Source organism: Mixophyes fleayi, chromosome 3, assembly GCF_038048845.1.
Source record: "Mixophyes fleayi isolate aMixFle1 chromosome 3, aMixFle1.hap1, whole genome shotgun sequence".
Taxonomy (NCBI): Eukaryota; Metazoa; Chordata; class Amphibia; order Anura; family Limnodynastidae; genus Mixophyes; species Mixophyes fleayi.
In genome coordinates, this window is record NC_134404.1 from 134,630,377 (window position 1) to 134,656,349 (window position 25,973).

Here is a 25,973-nt window from a genome sequence, read left to right on the forward strand (position 1 = left end):
CAGTTAAGGTAGTGTAGCACCGTTTATTTTATATATCAGAATAAGATAGTGCAGATGTAGTACCAAACTCTTTGAATATTATTTTGAACATGTCTTTGCCTTGCATTGGGCCCAGCATCCCTCCCATTTATCCACATTTATTTTAAATGAATGCAGCATACAGACAATTTCCCAGCTTGTAAACGTATACAATTAAATTTTGGGGTATAGTTTTGTTTTGCCTGAAAGTACTGTATATTTGTGAAGAATCATGGGGAAGAATATTTTTCCTATTTTTTTGCCATCTAAAGTCCATCAAATAAATCCCCCCCCAAAAAATAAAATATAATACAAATTGTACAATTATTCCCAGTGAAATTTGCACATCTCCAAAATATAAAATATTATGGTGATTAGAAAAAAACAGAAACAGGCCTGGATTTGTGGAAAGTCTGTGAAGGTTTAGGCTGCCTCATGTTTCATCATCTTACCATGTGTTCTTAGTATGATAGCATAGGTCTCTTTCTTAATTTTATTCCACTTTCATAATTATTTTATTTTATATTTTAGCTGTACTTCTTCTGGAACGAAGCAACAAATGGATTGTGGCTAGAGATGCTCAGGCTCGGTTCCCAGAGAAATGAATCCACAAAAACTTAGCAGATAGCCGAGTACCGAGCCAAGCTACCTCGGTACTTTCACGCGCCCTCGGAATTGAAAACGTTGTTGGATCTTGCGTGTTTTGGATTCTATAAGTACCGCCCTCCATGGCGATCCAGCGCCATTTCACAGAGAGACACAGACGGTTCTTGGGATTCTCTAGTGCAGTTGTAGCAGTGTCATAGCTAGAAAAGAAAGAGGAAGGGTAGCAGTGTTCTTCTAAGTCTCCAGTGACATTCACACAGAAACAGGAAAGCTCCATTGCTAATTGACATTGCTGAAATAGAAATAATAGGGCTGGCAGTGTTCTTCAAAATCTGCAGTCACATTTTACTGTGTTATCAAAATGGATTCACAGCAGTACACAGAAGACCAGGAGCACCAAGCAGTTGCTGGCACCACTCATGATGATAGTAATCCCTCTATGTTATCTGGTAAAGCCTATGTTAAAGTGCATAGTGTTGTTAAGTCAGGGAAGTAAAAATGTAAAAAAACACCTTTTACCTTGGTAAAGAAAAAAACAATGTGTAATCCAGACAAAGTTATTTGCAGAAAAAATAAAATTGTCAACATGCCATTCTACACACGCAGTGGCAAGGAAAGAATGAGGCCTTCACCTTTCTCTCCAAGCAAGACCTTGTCATTCTAACTCCAAAAGTGGTATCCAAATACTTTTATGTGTAAAAGCCGAGCTGGAAGAAAACAGTAAGGCATTAGAGAAAAATGTATTTTCAGATTCAGAAATGACACAAATCCCTGAGGAGAGTCTATCCACGAGTGCTGTGTGTAAGCCTGACCTTTCTGATAGTGTACCCATAAAGAAGGCCCCTTTCTGCATTTCTGCTGATGTGTGCCTGAACAGCCCAAGTGTAGCTGGTGATACACAAATTGAGGATGTCACTTTGAAATTGCAACAAGATGAGGGGGATATTTGTGTAGCCGACGAGGGCACTAATGAGGATGTTGATGAGGATGATGTTGTTTGTGTAAGTCCTGCACCAGTGGAAGCAGTTCTTACACGTGATAAGAAGAAGGCCATTGTCATGCCTGGTCATAAGACCAAAATATCCACGTATTATGTGTGGAATTATTTCTACCCAAATCCTGACAACAGTTGTCTAGCCATTTGTAGCGTTTGTAAAGCCACAGTCAGTAGAGGTAGGGACCTTAACCATCTAGGAACCTCATCCATGTTACGCCCTTTGAAGCGAGTTCATGACAAGCTGTTGGGAAAATCGTAAACTTGTGCTAAAAAAATAACAAGCAGTCCAGCATCAGCTAGGTCCCTTCTCTCAGCTAGATCCCGACACCTGCAATCTACACCCACAATACCTTCCCCATCAATATCCTCAGTAGTGATCGAAATTAGTCCTGCATCCAAGTTGCTAAGGCTAGATGACTCCTCCACTATCCTGGATTCCTCAGAAGAATTCTTGAGCGTTAGTCCCACTACTGTTGCTGCTGCTGCTGGGGGTGAATCTTCATCCCAGAAGCATCCAAGAAGAAGACTACTAATAGTTTACAACAATTGACTGTTAAACAATCCTTTGCAAGAGGTAGCAAGTATGAAAGCTTTCACCCAGTTGCAAAGCGGATCACAAACTCCATGGTGACTATGCTAGTATTAGATCTGCGTCTAATATCCACTATTAATGCAGCTAGTTTTAGACAGTTACTTGAGGTTTAATGTCCCTGTTACCAAATTCCATCACAACACCATTTTACTAGAAAAGCTATTCCTCACCTCTACCAGAAGGTTCATAAAAATTTAATTATTGGGCTACAAAATGCCATTCTACCTACTGTGCACTTAACCACAGATATGTGGACAAGCGAAACTGGGCAAACTAAAGATTATATGACTTGGTTGGTGAGTCGCCTTCACCAGCAGGAACAGCAGCAGCATGTACCCAAGAACGTCATATTTTTCAGAGGCAGGCAACTCTGTGTATCATCAGCTTCACTAAGAGACATACAGTTCACAATCTGTTACAAAAACTAAGGGAAGTCATTGCAACATGGCTTATCCCGCTTGGACTCTTCTCAGGATATGTCAAAACCAATATTGTGAGAGCATTACAGCTGGGTGAATTCCATCACATTCCCTGTTTTGCTCTCACAATAAACTTGGGGATAAATGTATGAACATGCGGGTTGTTCAACACCCGCATGTTCAGCGTGTTCGGCGATTAAATTTCAAGCGCCGCTGCATTGTAAAGGGAAACTTCCCTTTACAATGCAGCGCCGCTTGAAATTTAATTGCTGAACACGATGAACACGCAGGTGTTGAAGAACCCGCATGTTCATACATTTACCCCTTGGTGGTGAACTTTTAAAAAAATGACAGGGACGTGCCCGTAAAATATCTGGACATTTACGGCATTCGGCAACAGCATGTAGGAGATTGCAGCAGCTACAAGATCAATTTAATTTGACCTGCCACCAACTGAAGCAAGAGGTGGTTACAACGTGGAATTCCACCCTGTATATGCTTCTGAGGATGGAGGAACATCGAAAAGCCATCCACACTTACTTCACAAGCCATGACATTGGGAAATGAGGGGGGATGTATTTTACTCAAGCGCAGTGGACAATACTTTCCGTGTTGTGTAAGGTGCTGAGACCATTCGAAGTAGTCACCTGTGAAGGGTGAAGTGAGTTCAGACACTGCTAGCTTGAGTCAAGTGATTCCCTTAATTAGACATTTGGAAAAGCAGCTTGAGAAACTGAAGGAGGAGATTAAACAAAACAAATACGCTAAGTATGTCGGACTTGTTGATCAAGTATTTTATTCGCTTCACCAGGATCCAAGAGTTATCAAAATCTTGAAACCGGATCACTACATTTTGGGGACTGTGCTTGATCCTAGGTTTAAGAGCTATGTCTTCTCCTTATTTCCAACTTAACCAGATCTGAAGAGATGCAAGGAGCACCTGGTGAACATGATGACAGCTCAAGTGTTTCGTGTCAGGACGGCGTCTCCTCCTTCAGTTTCTCAGTCAACTGCTGCTAGGAAAAAGTTAGCTTTTCCAAGAGACCCAGGGATGATGCAGATGACTCAGCACAAAATTTTGACATCTGGTATGGTCTATAAGAATTGAAAAAAAATGTGACACCTCTGCTGTAACTCCACCTGATCTTACTATCAGCATCCAAAGGTTGGTGGAGGATTATTTTAATGACAACATAGAAATAGACACATCAGACAGTCTCTTTACAAACTGGGAGGAACAAAAAGGGATTTTGGAGACCCATGTGCCAACTCACTTTGCACTGCCTAAGCTGCCAACCCTCCAGAGTGTACTCGAAAAGAGTTTTCAGCACAGCTGGGAACCTTGTCAGCGATTGGCGTAGAAGGCTACTTCGTCAAAATGTGGAAAAGATGATGCTCGTAAAAATGTACTTCAGTTTCCACGAGGAAGGCCTTTCCTGCCAATAACATCAAAATACTGAGACTTCTGTAATGGTGGATTCCAGCAGTGATGAATTAATAATGTGTGAGGATGATTTAAAACTGATGAGGGTGAGGATGAGGCTTGAGGATGATGACAACAATGTCTTGCCACAGTAGAGTTCATTAACAGCACTGTTACCTTAGATGCCTTAAAACCATTGTTAGCTTGTTTTGTTGGGGTCCAAACAACCAAGCACATCAGCCACAAAAGTGGCACTCCTTGTTGCTGAAGTGCTTGGTTTGCTAAAGTGTGCATGTCCTTTATAAGAGCCAAAATAAGTTGGATGGGAGGGCCCAAGGACAATTCCATCTTGCACCACTTTTCCTTTCAGCTACCGCTGTGTGCCAGTGTTACGTACATGTGCTGTATACTGTTGTGTGCTTTGCAGAAATCAAAGACACCCATTGATGATGCAAATGACTCAGCACAACATTTTGACATCTGGTCTTGTCTACTGTAAAAGAATTGACCAAAAAACGTGACACATCTGCTGTAACTCCACCTGATCCTACTATCAACTATCAATATTCAAAGAATGGTGGAGGATTATTTTACATTTTTTTGAACCGTATAAAGACAATAGTTTTATTAAATAAGAACAACGTTGCTTGCAGAAGTAATGTAAGCTTGGATGTCTAAATAGACGTTTATATGTATTACTCAAACCTTCCACTTTGCTGCTCTTTCATCAGTATTACACAAAATTTTTGTAATCTGTACTTTACGTCAAAGGTACCTAACTATATTATAATGTTTTGGGAATTGGGACTGATTCGAAGCTATTTGTTGTGAATTTCAATGGCTCTTTTTGGTGCATTGTCTGGCCCTGTATTGGTCTTGATCTGATAAAAGCACGCATCCCGGTGGGGTCAGCGCTTGTTGCCATGTATTAGCTGTGGAATTACCACACTTATCCAAGGAATGGGTGGAGCGATCAAATGAACCATAACTGATTTCATGATTCATTCTCAGTTTCACTGTATCGGCCATGTGCTCAGGGTGACGGCGATCTCCTCATCTTCATCTTCCAAAGCTTAGTCTGCAGGGATCAGTGACACACCCATTTGTTTTCTCAAGTTTCTTAGCTGTTCTTTAAACTGGACATCTTTATCTTCCTGCCTCAGGGCCTCCTCTGTATTATTCTTCTGAAGCACAGTGTATCTCTTGTGTACAAGCTCTCTTAAATCCGGGATCCCATCCGGTGGGTCACATTTTAACTTAAGTAAGGCCTCCTCAACTGCATCTATATATTGGTTTAAATCTCTGTTCAATGCAGCGTATTCCAAGATGACAGATTCCATGGTGCCCACATGTTCCGTGTCACAGTCTGTCTGAAGCAGATTTAATGCCACTCCAGTTGTAATATTCATTATTCATATAGAGGAGACGCACGAGCAGGCATGGTCTAATAATGTAGAGTTCATTGACAGCACTGTTAGGCTTAAGGCAGCTAAGCTATTGGTAGCTTGTTTTGTGGGGACCCAAACAAACTAAGCACTTCAGCCACAAAAGTGGCACTCCTTGTCGCTGGAGTTCTTGGTTTGTTAATCTGTACATGTTCTTTTCAATAACTTACATAAGGGTGGGTGTGAGGGCCCAAGTACAATTCCATCTTCCATCTTGCACCACTTTTCTTTTCTGCCACTGCTGTGTGGTAATGTTTCCTAGATGTACTATGAACTGCTGTGTGTTTGTGTCATTGCTCTGTCGCTTAGCATCCAGCCAGGTCGTTGCAGTTTTTGTTTGAAAGTGTATGAAAATAATATTATGACCTGTGAGGTGGTCAAAATTGACTGCAAATTACTTGAAATTAGTGTTATTGAGGTTAATAAAAATGTAGGGAAAAAAAGAGCAAAATTATTTGATTTTAGCATATTTTAGCAGTTTTTCTACAAAATACAGATCCAAAACCAAAACCAAAACACACAAGGGCAGTTTTACCAAAACCAAAACCAAAAAACGAAGTTAATCCAGATCCATAACTAAAACCAAAACCAGAACATGGGGGACAGTGAACATCTCTAATTGTGGCACATGTCTGCAAGCATAAAACTCAATGATATTGCAGCTAAATGCTGGATTGTCAATAATTAAAACAGTGATATTGGCAGAGGTTGTCTGGTACAAATATGTATTTTGAACAAAATAAAAAACAATTGCAAACAGAGATCCCTGGCATTATTTAACTACCATGTTTTCTTGTCTCTACATAAATCTCATCCGATACCTCTATGCAAAACCTGGGGGATACTTGCAGTTGCATTCCAAAAGCAGAGGCCATCAGGTGTTCTCAAGAGCACGATAGAAGACAAAAACAATTACAGTCACAAGCAATCAATGGTGCAAAGACTACTGCTATCGCTGTGGCATAGTGAGGGTTACTGTTCTATGATCCATGAGAAGAGGGGGAGTAACAGGAGACAATATCACAGCCTCTTAAACCCTCATGTGCTATAGAGCATGCGGCTCTTTTGACTTTAAATGTGGCTCCGATGCTGGCAGGGCAGATCAGTCCCCTGCCAGTGCAGCTCCGATGTTCCAGGCACCGGCAGGGGAAGTTCGTTCTCCATGCAGCACCGACTCATGGTCACGTGAAGTCCTCTGCACAATGCAGGGAGGTCACAGTGTGTTAGCATTCCAAGAAAGGAGGAGGAGACAGTGCAGCGTGCTCTCCCTTTTTTGCGGGTCCAGCGGCTATGTGAAAAGTAAGGGGCATATTGTTAAATTGAATAAAATTTGGTTGGGCTCATGGGCATGTGGGGAGATCTGATGGGGTAAGTGGAGTAGTCTGATTGGCATTTGGTGAGGTCTGATGGCATATAAGGGGCATGTGGAATGATCTTGTAGTATATAAGGGGCAAATGGTGAGCTCTGATGGAATGTGGCAAGGTTTGATGGCATATTCTAAAAAAACAAGATTCCGACCCAAACTCTCTATCAAATTGCCGTCCCATCTCTCAGCTGCCGTGCCTCTCCAAGCTTCTAGAGAGACTTGCCTACACTCGCCTCACACGCTTTCTTTCCGCTAACAACCTGTTGGATCCTCTTCAGTCTGGCTTTCGTTCTCAACACTCCACAGAGACTGCGTTGACCAAGGTTGTCAATGATCTGATCACAGCTAAAACTGAACGCCATTACTCTCTCCTAATTCTCCTGGATCTCTTGGCTGCATTTGACACCGTTGATCACTCTCTTCTCCTACAAACGCTGCAATCCCTAGGTCTTCAAGACACTGTTCTATCCTGGTTGTCATCCTACCTTTCTAATCGCTCTTTCACTGTTAATTTCTCTGGAGCCACCTCTACTCCGCTTCCCTTATCAGTTGGAGTACCACAAGGCTCAGTGCTAGGTCCTCTGCTGTTCTCTATCTATACCGCTTCTCTTGGAAATCTAATAAGTTCCTTTGGCTTTCAGTATCATCTCTATGCGGATGATACCCAAATCTATCTATCCTCTCCTGATCTCTTGACATCTGTGTTGTCCCGTGTAACTGACTATCTTTCTGCCATTTCATCTTGGATGTCCTATTGCCAACTCAAACTTAATCTTTATAAAAAAGAGTTAATAATATTCCCACCCACTAACAAGAGCATACCTGACATTTCTATCTCTGTTGATAACATGACCATAAATCCCACCCCACAAGCTCGCTGCCTAGGTGTAATCCTTGACTCACACCTATCCTTTGTTCCCCACATTGACTCTATATCTAAATCCTGCTACATACATCTAAAGAACATTTCCAGAATTCGCACATATCTCACGCAAGACACTGCAAAAACCTTAATTCATGCACTCATCATCTCCCGCATTGACTATTGCAATTCTCTCCTTACTGGTCTTCCCAAAAACAGACTCTACACTGGCTACCTGTTTTGTACCGAATCCAATATAAAATACTTTTACTAACCTACAAGGCCATCAACAAAGCTGCACCAACATACATCTCCTCTCTTGTCTCAAAATATCTCCCAACTCGGCAACTCCGTTCTACACAAGGTCTGCGTCTCTGATCCACCCTCATTACATCCTCCCATTCCCGGTTACTGGACTTTTTTCGGGCTGCACCCACTCTGTGGAATTCTCTCCCTCGCACAGTAAGACTCTCCTCTGGTCTACAAACTTTCAAGCGTTCTCTGAAAACCTACCTCTTCAGACAAGCTTTAAGTATTCCTCAGCCACCCTCTTAACCTCGCTACCTTTAGCCTGTTACACAGTTTCACGCGGGACGGCTGCCCCCTGACCAACATTGTTGTGTGACGGGTTCATTTAGCTTATGAGTCACTTTTACCTTTGCAGTCTGGCTGGGCCAAAATGCAAAATGTAGACTTAACCTCATGTGTCAATCTCCCATTGTCCCATAGATTGTAAGCTTGCGAGCAGGGCCTTCTCACCTCTTTGTCTGTTTTACCCAGTTTGTTTATTAATTAATTATGTTTGTCCCCAATTGTAAAGCGCTACGGAATATATTGGCGCTATATAAATAAATGATGATGATGATGATGATGATATACTGGGCATCTGGTGAGGTCTGATGGCATATGTGGGGTGATCTGATGGGTATCTGGTGAGGTATGGTAGCATATAAGGGGCATGTGGAGTGATTTTTTGGCATAATAGGGGCATCTGGTGAGGTCTGAGGGCATGTGGCAAGGTTTTATACCATATACAGGGCATCTGGCGAGTTCTGATGGCATATAAGGGGCATGTGGATTGATCTTATGGCATACAAGGAGCATCTGGTGAGGTCTGAGGGCATGTGGCAAGATTTGATGGCATATAAGGGGCATCTGGCGAGGTCTGATGGCATATAAGGGGCATGTGAAATGATCTTGTGGCATATAAGGGGCATCTGGTGAGGTCTGAGGGCATTTTAGGGTGGTCTGATGGGCAACTGGTAAGGTCTGATACTATATAAGGGGCATGTGGGGTGATCTTGTTGCATATAATGGGCATGTGGGGTGGTCTGATGGTATATAAGGGGCATGTGGGGTGGTCTGATGGGCATCTGGTGAGGTCTGATGGCATGTATGAAGCATGTGAGGAGGCTGATTGGCATGTATGGGGCATGTGAGGAGGCTGATTGCCATGTATGCGGCATGTGGAAAGACTGATTGCCATGTATGGGGAATGTGGGGAGGCTGATTGGCATGTATGGGGAATGTGAGTAAATCTCAAGGCATGTGGAGAGGCTGATGTGTATGTAAGGGGCACATGGTGAGATCTGGTGGGAATGTAAAGAGGTCTGAGGGTCATGTTGGCTATTTATGACTTTTTTATATCCCCACTTCAACAGTTCCCTCCTAAGTGATTGTCAATACAGAAGCACTGTGAGCTACTGTGGAGAGACTGTAAGTATTCTTTAAACCCTCCTCCACTGGATACAGGAGTAATGTAAGAGCTGATTTGATTATTATTCTGAACATTTTGGTAATGTTGGATATCTTCTTTTTCACTTAGTAAGATATTGTAAATTGTTATATTTTTAAAGTATGTGTTTGTGATATGTATGCGCATGTTTATACTGTGTATATGTATATGCACACATATATAAAAAGTAAAGTTGGTTCTTTGCCGCATCTATGGATATTTTTTGGCTCTTAGGCTCCGACTGGTTGGCCACTCCTGCTATAGAGCATAGTTGCCTACTCTCCCAGAATTTTTGGGAGTTTTCCCAGACTCCCAGAAAAGCAGGGTAACCCCCCACAGCCTGCCCTCTTCCATTGGTGAAGTAGATGCTGGCAATATTCTTCAGTGCTAGCTAGTAGCTTCTGATTGGCTGATTACATCTTAACCCCGCCATCTGATAGTATCCCATTCATTAATGTGGCTACTATATTATATGAAGTCGTGACCATCTATTTGCATTACTTAATTTATAGTTCCATTTTTGAAAGAAGATTTTAATTTTATTTTTAAAGGGGAAAATAAAAGATGTTTGTATTTAATGAAATTTAATTTTTATTTTGTATATTGCATTTGCGGTTGTATTTAATTATATTTTATATGGAACGTGAAACTTTTCAACTTATTAGTAGCAGTGTCAATACACTATACTCTGTTGTATATATGCCACTTCATTACATTATTCTATTGTGTACAAATAGGTTAATGCTACTTTCATATTTGCTACAAACACTATCAAACCACATCTCTATACTTCCTCTACACTATCACGGTGCTGTTATCACTATTGTGGTATCGTTTACATATTTGTTACCCTTGATGTAAACCTGGCACATAAGCTACTGATATACACTACAGCCTGATGCATCTTGAAACGCGTTCAACTAAACATATGCCCATAAATGAGCATTTTCATGGATGCATCTTTTCCTGCTTACGTTCGACGCACAAATGCATCCAGCAAGATGAGCCCCATTATCTCTTCACAGTAGTTTCTCTTACTTGACTTCGACCTATATCCTCCTTGCTTTTCGGTAGAACTCTCTTGACTCCCCCCACTCCAGACATTGCCCATTATTATGCCACAAGTGGGCGTTACACTAGGAAGTATAATAGCTGGCCCTGTCTTGTTACAACTAGTGCAAGTCCCTCTTCAGCATAGCAAAACCATCTGAGTGGAGCACTATTGTCAAAATAAAGAAAAAACATTACGTTTACTTTTTAACACTACTATTGCTTTCATGTATCTTCAGGCCCATTTGAATAAAAGTCTGTGTTATTTTATTTCTTCATTGTATTATTATTATTACATTTCAAAGATTGTTATGGCTGTTTCAGGAGCAAGCTCTAACTTCAGGGCTGCTGTAAAACAATTAAAATGAGATCCTGCTGATGTCTTTGGATGACAGTGCTACCGGAGCTGTTAGTGGAAACAATATGTAGCTGGCAAGAATGAAGTGTAAAACGTATTCTGTTTACAAAGGGACAAAAAAAAACTAATTTAGGAGAAATGGTTTCTTCATTAAAAAATTTTTTAATTTTACATTCAAAATAAAAACAACATGATGGTTTGATCCTCTCCCTGCAGAGAACATACAAACAGATCCTGAGAACAATAATAATAATAATAATAATAATAATAATAATAGCATACAGTATACATAGACCAAACTTCAAAGGGTGCTTGAATATGCATTTATCATAGTATCATAGTGGCGCTAAATGAATGAAGCTAGGAAGCTCCTAGACATTCTGTCGTAAGAGTTACCAGGCAGCATGCTATACAATAATAATGTAAATAATAATACATTTGTAACTTGTGACTCTACTATTGTGGAACTACAAGTCTCAATGTGCTGGGACATGTAGTTTCACAGAAAATGGACATATAAAGAAAATTATTTACAGAATAGTGATGTGAGCTTCTCTAAAACGAAAAACTACAAACACATCCTGTTGTAGCCTAGTGCTGGCTGCAGCTTTCTGCAGGGGGGTACCGCACACAGATTCCCCTGCATTAGTGGCAACTAGTGCAAGCAAAAAGTGCTCATGCTTGGTTCACATTCACCTTTGGAGGGGGTGGGGGTGACATGTTTTTTTTATACTATAACACAAATCTTTGCTCCAGTGGTTGACCACCCATAGGCGATACACATATGATTCCTGACATGTGTATCTATGGATGTATCCACCTACAATTGTGTCACAATTATGTGAACTTGCCGTTATTGTACTTGGCCTACATCTGGCTGCCACTTCCCTCCCCTGTTCCTCCTAAGTGTAAGGACTTGTAAGTGTACAGTATAGAAATTGCGTATTTTAATGCGTAAAAAATGATTTATGTCCATATCTACATGAGCATGCCGCCCATGACTCCACCCAGCCACAAGTTTGCAAAATCTGGAAATCTTGGTTCTGGTGATGACTGTAACAGTTAAGTAGTGAAGTGGCAGAGAGGGGAGAGCAGGCGTGGAACATAATGCAAGTAACAGGCAAAGTGAGAGCTGGAGCACAGCATAAGAATCGGACGCCGGCACTTCTCAAAGAATGTGTCACCCACCCCTGCATGCTTTGCACTAGACACGCTGCCTGTGCGGCACTAGACATGGCCCTTGGGTAGCACTGGACATGCCCCCTTGGTGGCTCCTAAAAATGTTGCTATGTGGTGCACAATGTTCTAGTTACTATCTTCTAAACTCTATATCTAAACATTGACCAGGCAGCTAAGTATTGAACTGGATTGCAGCCTGTAGTTCTCCTGCTATTATGGATTTATAAGTCTCAGTATGTTGAAACTTCGTGTTCCATGTTTAGCTGAAAAGACAAAAGTGGTCTAATGTTGTATACAATTGTAGACAAACTATGGCTCTCCCACAGTTGCAGACCAACAAATTCCATGACTAAGTGGAATGCTGTGATCGGTAGCTCCCTGCAATTCTCAGGACACTTTTAGTTTTCATAACTTCTGAGAACAGATGGTAGGTGAGCAACTGAAGTGTGCTGGATGGACTAACTTGACGCTCCTGTGCAAAACAAAGACAATTTGTTGTGTACATCCAGCATGCTTCATAAATGAGGTCCTGGTTGTCTCAAATGTGTGGATTATCTCTTATATCTCACACAACCTTCTATCATCATCATGTGTTTTCATAGCGCCACTAATTCCACAGCCCAGTACAGAGAACTCACATCAAGTCATCCACCTTAGCCAACTAATGTTCTGGCACGTTGCTCGGCAATCTAAGCTATGGGTTGACCTTGGAAATGGCATGTTCCCCACCAGCTCACTAGAGTTCTTGCCCCTGCCCTCTTTTTCTCCCTGGCGGAGAACCTGGTGTGGCATCGGAGTGGACGGCTGCAGGAATCACGCACTTCCACCACATAGTGGGCGATTTTGGCACACACCTGTTCTCAGATATATACGAGCGACACAAATACTCTATTCAAGGTTCTACCACTATCTCCAAATATGTAATTTCATACGGTCCTCTCACACATCCACTCTCTCCCGACGCCAATTCCAGTTCGAACACCACTACATCTACAATGCCAATTATAAAGGAAATATCTCTCTCCTCTACCACTCTGTCCTAGCCCCATCAGACCCCCCCCCACCAGCCTCCTATTTAGCGACTAAATAAATTATATAAATTCTAAGTGTAGTTTAGAGCCTCAGCGTTGATTTATAGTGTATATTCCTATTTAGCAGCCTGGGAAGCAGACCTGGGCATCCCCCTTAACATATTTCACACCCAGCTCTCCAAATGCTCCATTAGTGTACCCATTAAAGTAAACTCCAACAAAATCCTCACTAGATGGTACCTGGTTCCTGCTCACCTCCATGCCATGCTCCCCACTACCTCTGATTCTTGTTGGCGGCAGTCTGGCCAACAAGGAGATTTCATGCACATATGGTGGATGTGTCCGGTACTGACTTCCTATTGGGCTGATATCTGTTCCCTCATTATAGCCGTCACCGGGCTCGCCTTCACTTTGACTCCTGCTAATTTTCTCTTGTGTGCCCCCATTCCCCACATTGACAAAGCCACGAATAAGCTTATCTTACACATTTCCTGCGTGGCAAAGTTTCAGATTGCTCGCATCTGGAATTAAAACAACCTCCCTTCGTCCCAGGAGGTGGTCACCCGTATATGGTTTGTGTCCCGAATGGAGTATATAACTAGTCTCCAGAACAACAAAGTGGCTTCCTTCCTCAGAGTCTGGGGAGATTGGTACTCGCACCACACGACCACACTCCCTGGGACACTCTAAACTCCTTTATTCTCATTAACTGCCCAAAACCCCCTTGGCACTCCCCCCCATTATTTCCTTGTACCCACAGGTCCATACCCTTGCCCCATGGCAGAGATACATGGCACATACCTCACCTCGACTCTTTCCTTTTCAGACTATTGAATCAACTTGGTACACCAAGTCCTGTGATGTGTACCAAGTACCACCTTTATGCTGATGACATTCAACTCTACCTTTCCTCTCCTGATCTCTCTCCCTCCCTTCTTTCCAGGGTATCTGCATGCCTCTCTGCCATCTCCTCCTGGATGTCCTCTAGATTTCTTAAACTCAATCTTGCTAAAACTGAACTCATTGTCTTTCCTCCCTCTCGTACCTCCTTCCCCTCTGACCTCTCCATCACTGTTGACAACTCATCTATCTCCCCTGTTCCCCAACTCCGCTGCCTAGGTGTCATCCTCGACTCCTCTCTCTCCTTTGCCCCTCACATTCACTCTCTCGCCAAATCCTGCCGTTTCCAGCTTCGCAACATTGCCCGCATTCGGCTCTTCCTCTCCCAGGATGCCACCAAATCTCTCGTCCACTCTCTGATTATCTCCCGCTTGGACTACTGCAACCTTCTCCTTATCGGCCTCCCCCTCTCTCATCTCGCTCCCCTTAGATCTGTACTTAACGCCGCTGCTAGGCTTATTTTCCTCTCTCGCCGTTCCACCTCTGTATCCCTACTCTACCGAGCCCTTCACTGGCTCCTCTTCCCCTACAGAATCCTTTTCAAGCTCCTCACTCTGACTTACAAGGCCGTCGCCAACTCCACTGCTCCCTACATCTCTAACCTTATCTCTATTCACACTCCCTCCCGCTCACTGCGATCGTCGCCTCTCTTCCCCTCTGATTACCCCCTCTCACGCACGTATCCAAGACTTCTCCCGCGCCGCTCCCCTCCATTGGAACAAGCTCCCCCGCTCCATCAGAACTTCCCCTAATCTGTCCTCTTTCAAACGAACATTAAAAACCCACCTTTTCCTTAAAGCCTTCCAGTCTCATGCCTAAACTCCCACCGGTCGGCTACCTCTCTTTCTCATCCCTTCTTCCCTTCTCCCCCTTCCTCGACTCCGTCTCCGTTTCTCCCATATCTTCATCTCATCCATGTGTCTGTCTGTCTTCCCCTCCCTTTAGATTGTTCGCTCCTTTGAGCAGGGCTCTCCTACCTTCTGTTTCCATCACTTTAACTGCGCTCTCCAGCTACTCAGCTAACCTCCTCTCAGTCCATCTGCCCTCTGTCTCCTCTCGCTTCTCTCCGCTCCCCTCAGTGGCTCTCAACCTGTCATCCGTGCCCACCCTCTTGGGCCATAGTTACCTGCCTATACTCACTTTTCCCCTCCCTCCCTCTCTTTCATGCTGTGCCTGAGCCCCCAGAGTTATAGTGCTTACTGTTACTTGTACTGTGCTGTTTCACCTTGTACTGTGCCATTGTTTGTCCTTGTACGGCGCTACGGATACTTTGTGGCGCCCTATAAATAAAAATTAATAATAATAATAAAATAATAATGTGTCTGTTCGGCTGAGCTATTCTGTCTTGCACGTATCTTCTGCATCAGGCCTATGTGTCTTTTGTAATGCCATGCTTATATGTTTAATGTTAAACTTCAAAATTCAAAAATAAGATTTAAAAAAAAAAAAAAAAAGTCTACTGCCACTTTAGGACAAAGTTCCAATTTTAAATTGTCAGTTTATCTCCTAAATGCTGCTTAACTTAATCTCATTTAATTATTTTTATTTGTTTAATTACTGTAGCTGGATCACTTGGAAATAACTTATTGAATATATTTAATTCTCTTGTAGGTGCATCGTGCCTGGTATAATATTATAAATGCAGTGGGTATTATTTGTAACAGGTATTTTTGAGAAAGAGACTTTTTGTCTAAGATATTGAAGACAGGAAATCCCATGTTAATTAAGTATTAGGCCTGACACCAGGATGGTGTTACATTGACCAGCACACATTTCTGGGTGTATCCTGTGTGTCTGTGTGTCCTGTGAAAATATCCCAAATATGACGAAGCATACAAATATTTCTTGTTAAATTGCATATTGCTCTTTACACTTTGTGGTGCCAGGTTGGCTAAAATGGTAGAAGGCTGAATTATCCCCTGCTAACATATATTCAAAAAATTGTATGTAAAGGGAGTAGAGCACTATATAATGGGTATACCTTCTTTGTTCTTCTGGAGTGTATCATTCCTACCACAGAAGGGTGTGTAACATTCCTTGTAAGGACTCTTTAAGAGCATAAAAACACCATTCTGCTTTCAAGATCCTGTTTGTCACCTATTGCATGCTGTGTTTCCGGTGACCTACAAATAAAAGCTAAACTCTAGTCAGTTCCACAGCTATCCTATGTTAAACTAGTATCATATATTCATGAGCTGCTTGCCACATGCAGTCATCTGCATCAATGTGCAAATCAGTTTTTTGGATTGTCTTTGCCTTGTAATTTGGTACCTTATTCTCTGGTGGTCAGAAGCTTCCTGTAACAATATTTAATATTGGTGGTTAGCACTACTGCCTCACAGCACTGGGGTCATGAGTTTGATTCCCGACCATGGCCTTATCTGTGTGGAGTTTGTATGTTCTCCCTGTGTTTGCGTGGGTTTCCTCCGGGTGCTCCGGTTTCCTCCCACACTCCAAAAACATACTGGTAGGTTAATTGACTGCTATCAAAATTGACCCTAGTCTCTCCCTATCTGTCTGTCTGTGTCTGTATGTGAGTGTGTGTCTATATTAGGTAATTTAGACTGTAAGCTCCAATGAGGCAGGGACTGATATGAATGAGTTCTCTGTACAGCGCTGCGGAATTGGTGGCGCTATATAAATAAATGATGATGATGATACATGACCCGGGCCTCTATCGTTGCTAGTCCAAGTGCGCATGACATCAGTACGCAATGATATAATGAGTTAGTCCCTGCAACCATTGTTCTAAAAGCTTTTTGTAGCTGGCACGGGATTATGCTTCATTAGAACCTTCCCTATGTTCAAGGCAGAAAGAATTATGAAAGAATTCATTATGGAAAACTTGACAGATATCTTCTCCCTATACTTATAATGGGATGCATTTGGCACTTTCCAGTTGCACCTCTGCAAAGTGCATTTCTAGACATATTTTAAGTTGAGTAGTAAAATGGAGAAGGTGAAAGGAATAAAGGTTCCGAAAGTGGTGGTAGATTGGACATTGATGTTTACAACTTCTACCATGCATTTTTTTTGGATCTTCCGTCAACCTGCAAAAACGATGCAGATTGATTTTATTTGGGTGTTTCCAAACACAGGTAATTGAGCTTGCACCATGAAATACACGGTGGTATAGAAGTGCATTTGCGCAAAGGAAGAAGTGTTGTGGTCATTTTGTGATATTGTGCCTTTTTTGGGGTTCATAAATGACCCTGATAGTATGATCACAAAATAGCCACAAGGTGTCAGTGTTTAATAATAAACACATCCACAAAAAGAAAATATGTTAAAGAATCAGAGAACATTGTATCAAAACAACCTGCAGTACCTAGAAAATGCCATTCTAATCAATTAACTAATCTCTGCAGCTGTAGTAAATGCAAGTCACCTAATTTAAGCAAAGACGTATTCCCTTATTTATTTACCTAGACATTTTCAGGGCTTGTTATTGTATTGCCTATGCATCAAATGGGTTAACACCACATTGATCAGGGAAGTCTATTTAAGTATCAAGGAAGTAATGTTAGAATTATATTAATTTAATTATTAAAATAAGTGTTCATAAAGGTATGTAAAAAATATAATATAACTTAGATATTATATGTAATGTTGTTAATGTGTCTGTGTGTGTAGAGTTTTGTTTTTGTTAATAGGTTTTTCATTTTTTTTTGTTACCATCAGTTCCATTGCACCAGTGTGAGCTGGTGAGCCGGGTCACGCTAACGCATAACAATGGGCAAGGGGTCAGCAAGATGGTAAATTAACTATTTTTCATAAATACGGGTGATAAGGGATTTGTTACTGCCACAATGAAAATGTATACTTATTGCTGTAATGGAGAATACTAACAAATAGGCCCCATCATTTGTCATGTACCGCTGCTATATTCTAAGCTACTATTATTTTAGTTTGACAAAGGACAGAAAAATATCTCCCCCAAAAAATCACATCATGTACAAGTGTAAGCATAGATATCTAAAATACCTCCAGGAAATAAGTTAGATAATATTAGTTACTTAGGTTGCACATTGTGTTGTTGTTGTTTTACCAGTGTAACACCCATTTCCCCAGCGTGTCTGTGTAAATAAGTGTGTGTACTTTTACGTTTACCAAATATCACTCTTCACCTTAATATCTTCTGCGCAGTGCTGCCACCTTAGTAAGGATTAGGTAGTAGCTTTGTTGGGTAGTGTTGAGTGAATCTGTAACACCAGATGGAGACTAAAGAACCGTCTGCCCACCTACGTACAACCTCAGACACACAAATGGAATCTCAATACTCCAAACTGGTCTATATAAGCCACACCAGGACATTTATTTGTGGAGACATGGGTCACTAAAGTTTTTAGCTTTGTTACCAAAAATATACTTCACAACAGAAAAGGTCAACTTAGAGGTAGATATGTAACAATTGTGGCAATTGGGGCACTTTGCCACTGTCTAATAGAGAAAAGAGTGGTAGTTTCCCTGGGGAATCACAGCCTAAAGGTGCAGAGAGGGTTAAATCTGCCCCCCACCCAGGAGACTGGTCTAATCAATTAAGGAGTCAGCCAGAGCAAGGTCTGACAGGAAGCTTGAAAAGCTGGGTTTGAGATCTGTGTGGGAGATAGAAGCCAGTGACCAGTTAGGGTCCTAACTGTGATAGCCAGCATTTAGGGCTATGGGACTATGTTTATCATCATCATCACCATTTATTTAAATAGCGCCACTGATTCCACAGCACTGTACAGAGAACTCATTCACATCAGTCCCTGCCCCATTGGAGCTTACAGTCTAAATTCCCTAACATACACACACAGACAGACACAGACTAGGGTCAGTTTTGATAGCAGCCAATTAACCTACTGGTATGTATTTTTGGAGTGTGGGAGGAAACCGGAGCACCCGGAGGAAACCCACGCAAAGACGGGGAGAACATACAAACTCCACACAGATAAGGCCATGGTTGGGAATTGAACTCATGACCCCAGCGCTGTGAGGCAGAAGTGCTAACCACTTAGCTACCGTTTCTATGAATGTTTAATTTGACTACTGAAGACACTGCCAAGACTGTTTATCCATCCTGACAAGTAAATAAACGTCAATGTGGTTCAGCAGAAACCTGTGTGAGGAGCCATTTGTTTTTGACACAATGAAAACACTTTAAACCTCGGGCAAGAATTAACAGAGCAGTAGTCTAATATAGCAGTAAAATACACACGAACACTCTATCGTACTTATCTATAAACTTGTCAAAACATGCACAATAATCTAGTCACATAAATAGCATCTCTTGATTATAAACTGTTATCACAGTCAACCTAACTTTGAGCAGAGCAATATAAATAATGCAATACAACTTATAAACATTTACAAATATTCAAATCCTTGATGTCATAAAGTAGCAAAGATGTTGAACTTGCTCCTTACTTTGATGTACACAAATACAATATGAAGGAATGAATCAATATCACAGTCCCTCTCAGTCACTGGGCTTGACAGCAAACAAAAGATCATCAGCAGTTACATTGTTTGGTATATATCCCTGGTACTATAATGTATTTCTCATGTCTGTTAAACAACACTCTTTCTCTTTCACATAAGATCCTATCAAAATGGATGCAGAAACATGTGTAGTTAATGGTGGTTGTTCCCTCCTTTTTTCTATGATACCGCAACTCACGTTCTCCTTTCTGTAAACTGTATCACAATTCACACCAGTAAAGGTTTCCACTAAAAAGGTTTTGCTTTTAGGGTTTTACATACTTATACGCCTTAACATCTCAGGCCCAAAGTGCCTATCTAGCTCTCCCTGCACTATACCCTGGATGCTAAAATATTGTCCTTTAACAGGGTTTTTACAAATAAACCTTCAGGTCCTCCCACCAGCTCCCTATCTAACAGTAATACAAGACTCGGCACATGTAAATAAGTAATATAATAATTGGTTCTTACCTATCCCTCTGGTCTCCAGCTTCCACTCAGGGCCGGATTAAGGGAATGGAGGCCCCTGGGCTAAGGGGGCCTCCATTCGCCTGTGAGGGCCCCCCCCCTTGATCCGAGCTGCCCGCGCCCCCCACCCAGCACTTACCTCCTTCTCTGGCGCGCTGTACGCTCTTTACTGAGGAGATCTCGTGAGAGTGAGACTCACGAGATCTCCTCAGTAAGGAGACTACAGCGCGCCGGAGAAAGATCGCAGTGAAAGTGCTCAGCAGCACTGATCGCGTCGGGGGCGCCCCCGCCCCGGCCGTTCAATACTGCTGATGAGCACTTTCAAGGGCCCCCCGGATGCCATAGGCCCCTGGGCTGTAGCCCAGTTAGCCCTATGGTTAATCCGGCCCTGCTTCCACTAGCAGCATGGCTTCTCTCAGGTATGGAGTCTGGCAGCCACATCTACTCTTCACTAAATGGCCTCTTCTTCTCTCTCCTCACTTCCTCCTCCGATCTTTTTCTCACTGTCTGGTGCCTCTATCACCAACTCTGCTCTCGATTCTGACAAATTTTGTCTCTCTCTCTTTCTTTCCCTCTCTCCGTCTCCTGTCTCTCTGCATAGCTCACACTTGCTCCTCTCTCATGCTTCACCTCTCTTCTCCCCAGCATCCCTCACTCTATGTCATGCACCACCTCTGTGTGATATCAACGTTCAGGACTGTAACTAGGGCGGTGCAGCATATGCCACCTCCCAGGGCAAAATGCTGAGGAGGCCAGCGGCACATATGTGAGTGAACAGTGACTCAGGGCCATTCTGACTGTCACAGTAAGTACTGACAATGAATGGCTCAGAGCCACTACTCATTCATCACCACAGTGACCCTAAGCAGAGGGGGCGTCTGATGGCCATCTGTCATTTTTTCAGTTTTTTTTCTTTAGGGTCTCTCTTTCCCTCCATCTCTCCTCCCCTTTTCTACCCTCTCTCTTCCCCTCTCTTCTCCACCCATCCATTCTCTCTCCACATAACCTATGTGCATTGCACAATTCAATAATACCTACGTGCTTCTAAGTTTACTGAATATAAGACTATCATCATCATTTACTTGTACACCGCCACAAAACTCCACTGCACCGGAGAGTCAGAGTTACAAATCATACAAAATACAGTGAAACGTAAAAAGAAAATAAGATTGACAAAATAGCTACAGATTTGAGACAAAGGGTGGACAGGTCCTTGCTTGAGAGAGCTTACAGACTTGAGTGAGAGGGCAATTCTGAGACAATAAGAAGTAGTGGGACACAGAGTAGGATTGGTTATACTGAAGAGGTGGGTTTTGAGTGAGCACTGGAAAGATAGAAGGTTCAGAGAGTGTCTGCTCAGGTGGGGTTGGGAGTTCCAGTTGTGGAGCAGTATGAAAGCAGTCTTGGAGGCAGTAGTGAGAGATGGTTTTCAGAGAAAAGAAGAGGAGTATGTCAGAAACAGATTGCAGTGGGTGAGAGGGAGTGTAGCTCATGACAAGGTCAGAGATGTATGAAGGTATGAAATAGGTGAGGACTTTGAAGGTGAGGATGATAAACTTGAATTTAATTCTAGAGGAAATGGGGAGCCAGTGAAGGTATTTGCAGCAGATGTGGAGCAGTGAGAGGGGAAGATCAGTCTCTCTGTTGAATTTAGGATGGATTGGAGAGGGTAAAGACTGGTGAGCAGAAGGCTAAATTGTATAAAGTTACAGTAGTCAAGGCGGAAGATAAAGAGAGAATGGGTAAACATATTTTTAAAATGTCCTGAGAGAGAAAGGGGTATAGTCTGGCAATGTTTTGAAGGAACAATTGACAAGACAGGACATTAAACTGGATGTGTGGAGTGAAGCACGAATGCCTGTGTATTTACATGTGCACTGTATCTTAGAATAATGCTTATATGCTTCCATGTGTAATGTATACAACAGTAATGGCTGTGGACTTACACATATATTGCTGATAACAATAATGGCTGTGTACTTGCATATAAACTGCAGATAATAATAACGGCTGTGTTCTTTTATGTGTACAGTATATAGCAATAATAATAATAATAATACCTGTGTGCTTACATGTGTACCGTATGTAAAAATAATAGCAGTGTTCAGGGCTGTAACTGGGGTGGTGTGGCATGTGCCACCCCACCACCATGGGCACTGGTACAGATGTTAGTGAGGAATGACTCAGGGCCACTCTGACTGCCACAGTAAGTACTGACAATGATGGTCACAGTAGCTCTGAGCCACTCCTCACTCAGATTATGACAGTGCCCTCAGGTGTCCAGCAGCTGCCTGTCATTTTATTTGCGGTTGTTTTTTTCTTTACAGCCAACAATGTGCTTCAGGTAGCTGGCCCCTCTCGTGGGACTGACCACCTTATTCTATGTGCTAGGATTGGATCTCCACCCTCTCTCTTTCCTTACTATCTATTTGCTCTCCACTCCCCCTTTCCTCTCCCTTCTCCCCTTTAGAGCCTGATGTGATCTAATAAGGCAAGGGCTTATCCCTGAATAGATCCACCATCCCAACTGGAAAGCAGGAACGTGTGTTTTTGTGAAAGAAGGGGAGAATGAATGTTATGTGGGAGCTGGTGGGGTTACTAATCTTACGTGGGTGCTGGTGGGGATAATTTAATGCGGGCTGGTGAGGGTATTAATGTTATGCAGGAGGTATTAATGTAATTGATGTAAGTAGATCCTTGATCACTTTTGTGAGGGCAGTTTTAGCGTTATGTTGGGGTGAGAAGCCAAGTGTACCTACTTGTCTGTCAAACACATTTCAAGGTGCATCTGGAAAATAATTATATGCCTAGTTTTGCAGATCCACCTGAAAATGCACAAGGTGGAAACTGTGAAACATCACTTCAAGGTCCAAACCTTCTAACCCTTTAGGACCACTCACTTCATTTATTCATGAGAATGATGGAAAATTGCAACTGTCTTTATTACATATGTCACTTCTATATGTTTGAACACAAACCCTACAACACATAGCCATATACATGCACACACATTACGCTGCACAACACACTACATTACATCATACACAAGTTTTCACTGAAAATCCACACAGATGACAACGCTAGGTGAGAGCATATTTCAGGCCACAAGAATACATTAAAGCGTATTCTTTTCTTATACATCAAACTATTTATAATACCATCGTTGCCATAACACCAATGTTAGCTAGTGTTTAAGATGTGGTTATAGAGTGAGAGTACATATTTAATTTTGCTGGACAAGTAAGATGGGAAATGTTAATGATTTTCAAAGGGGGGGGGGGGGGCTGTGTATTTATGGCAACATTGCCATTTTAGCAGTTGTCTACAGAGCCTTTTTAGTCCTGCAAAATAGAAACATTTTTACACCACCTCAGGAGGAGATAGTGATTGGAACTTGGCCACTACTATAAATAGGATGCATTTTGTGCATCTAGCTGAGTTTCAAGGTGGAAGTGCATTTTGATGTGTCATTAAAGCAATGTAAATGAAAAAAAATCTAAATTCAGTTCAACCTGAAATGTGGCCATGAGTCAGATAGGTCCTAGCCTGTGCAGCATTATAGGTGGGAAAAAGTAAAAAATCTAATTAACGGTGGAACAAATGTCTTAATCTTCAGCAGTTTATGTGATGTTATGATTACTGATGTGTGCATTCTTGTTGTAGTCCAGTCTCCTAGATGTTGCACAATGTGAATGCATTAATGAAAAGCAGAATGAGACAGATTTGTACATGAGAATATGCCATAGTTGCCAACTCCCGGAAACTTGTTTCCGGGAGAGGGGGCAAGACTGGAGGGCGGGAGGGGGCGGGACGAGGCCAATCGCGTCATTTTGGCCCGCCCCCCACGAAACCATAATTTGCGTTGCGGGGGCGGGGCCAAAATGACGCGATTAGCCTCGTGTATGGAATATACATATTTTTCAGGGTAGTAAATGACTCACATAGCTAATCTATAGCTTTTCTTCTCCCCTCTATCCTTCTTTGGATCAAATCATGCTTCCTGCATATTGCTACATCTCATAGCTTCCCTGACTATAGAGATGCACATTAGGCGATAGAAAAGGAAGAAAGACATCACAACAAGCTGTGGGTTTGCTGAATATTGTGATGTATGGATACATAATGCATTTCATTTGTCTTGAGTTACACACGAGTGAGAATTACCCTTTGCTCATTTAACAAACTATAGCCATGCATGCTGCAGTCAAATAAAACTAGAGAGACGTAAAAAGGAACAGCAATATCCCCTATGATAGAATGCGGAGCATCAACTGATGAATCCGCTGGTTTAAACTTAATTAAAGAAGCTAATGACCCACAGAAGTAGAAGTGCAAGTCATTCATAGATGATTTCAAATGTGAGTCAACAAAATAAGATTATTAAACAGATTTAAATTTACTAACTGAGATGTAGCTAAGACTCATGACGTGTAATCAACATCTCCCTTAGGGCAGAAATATCTAAAAAAAAATCAAACCAATCTGAAATACAAAATCTTATTGTTAGCAATATTGATTAACACAAAATAAAATAGCCTTAAGATATCAAAGAAACTTAAATCTTTAAGTTACACACATTGGGCCTGATTCATTAAGGAAAGTTAAGCAAAAAAATGAGTAAGTTTTCTTACTGAAGTTTTCTGGACAAAACCATGTTGCAGTGCAAGGCGTGCAAATGAGTTTATTATTTTGCACATAAAGAAAATATTGGCTGCCTTTTCATGTAGCACACAAATCATCAATAGCTTATTTGTACACTGAAATTTAAAGATGATCTAGAATATGCCCTACTGCAACTATAAATGTGTCTTCACATCCTAAATTTACCTCCCTCTCCAATGCAACATGGGTTTGCCTTACTTGCTTACTTTTGCTTAACTTTCCTTAATGTATCAGACCCATTATGGGCATACATTTGGATGTCCATAATCTCTCCTAGTTGTTCTGTTTTACCAGTAACAATGGGATGGATATACAGTGGACTAAATTAAAATTCTATTCATTTAAATGCCATGTCACATGTATGTTACATTTTGTCATTTGTAGATAATGAGGGATATGTATATAGAGTAGATTCACAGATGAGAATGAAAGCAAATTAGTTTTAAAGACAAAAAACTGCAGAGGGTCTATGATTGGGATAGCGAATACATTTGCTTTAATGTAATAACTGCAGAAAAATATTTGGCACAAAAAGTGGGTGTGGCTTGTTGGTCCATATTAATAGCATAAAAATGTGCTTGAAACATTTTGTTAAGCTACATTTGATAAATAAAGCACCAGCCTGCTATAGAATTGTCTGTTTTATAATGTATATGTATACCTTTAACCTGGACTCTTTTTTTTTTTTTTTAAAGCATTTTACTTAGAAAGTGTGTATATGTGTGTGTATATGTATGTGTGTGTGTGTGTGTGTGTGTGTGTGTGTATATATATATATATATATATATGTACTATATAAATGCCTAGTGGCGTGTGTGAAAAAAAAAAAACCAAGCTGCAGCGCCACCTGCTGGGCAGAGTTATACACTGACCTATATATTTCTTGAAGGAGAAGTGACAGTTGGGAGTGGTTGGTGGTTGCCGGGGGTGACAGTGGGGAGTTTTTAACACCTTAAGTAGCTTAATGAAGGATGTGGCGATGAAGATGAAGGATGAGGTAATGGAGAAAAATGATGAGGTGGTGACATGTGGACAAAACCACGTTAAAATAGGGCGCTTGCGTCGGGAAGTAACGCTCTTCCCCTGAGGAGGCATGGGCTAGGCCCAAATGCATGACAAGAACCTTTTTAACACCTTAAGTAGCTTGATTTGACTAGAATGCATGAGTATCATGCACGGGTTAACTTGTGTATATATATATATATATATATATATATATATATATATATATAAATATCTCTATCTATCTAAATATATTACACTTTGGCAAAGCCAACCTTGCTTTTTTTAGAAAAAATAGCAAAAATATGCTAAAATCACATAATTTTGCTGTTTGTTTTTTTTTGTTCCTACATTATTAACCTCAATAACACTAATTTCCAGTCAAGTTTGAACACC

The 25,973-nt window shown here is 41.6% G+C and overlaps 1 long non-coding RNA gene across 2 annotated transcripts in view; it reads left to right on the forward strand.

The window, feature by feature from the left end:
• LOC142144026 (uncharacterized) overlaps nucleotides 1-25,973 on the forward strand; it is a 995,146-nt gene that overhangs the window by 961,331 nt on the left and 7,842 nt on the right. For both annotated transcript variants that reach the window (XR_012689643.1, XR_012689644.1), the window contains exon 2: nucleotides 17,664-17,737. This is a non-coding gene — a long non-coding RNA (uncharacterized LOC142144026). The remainder of the gene's footprint in view (nucleotides 1-17,663; nucleotides 17,738-25,973) is intronic.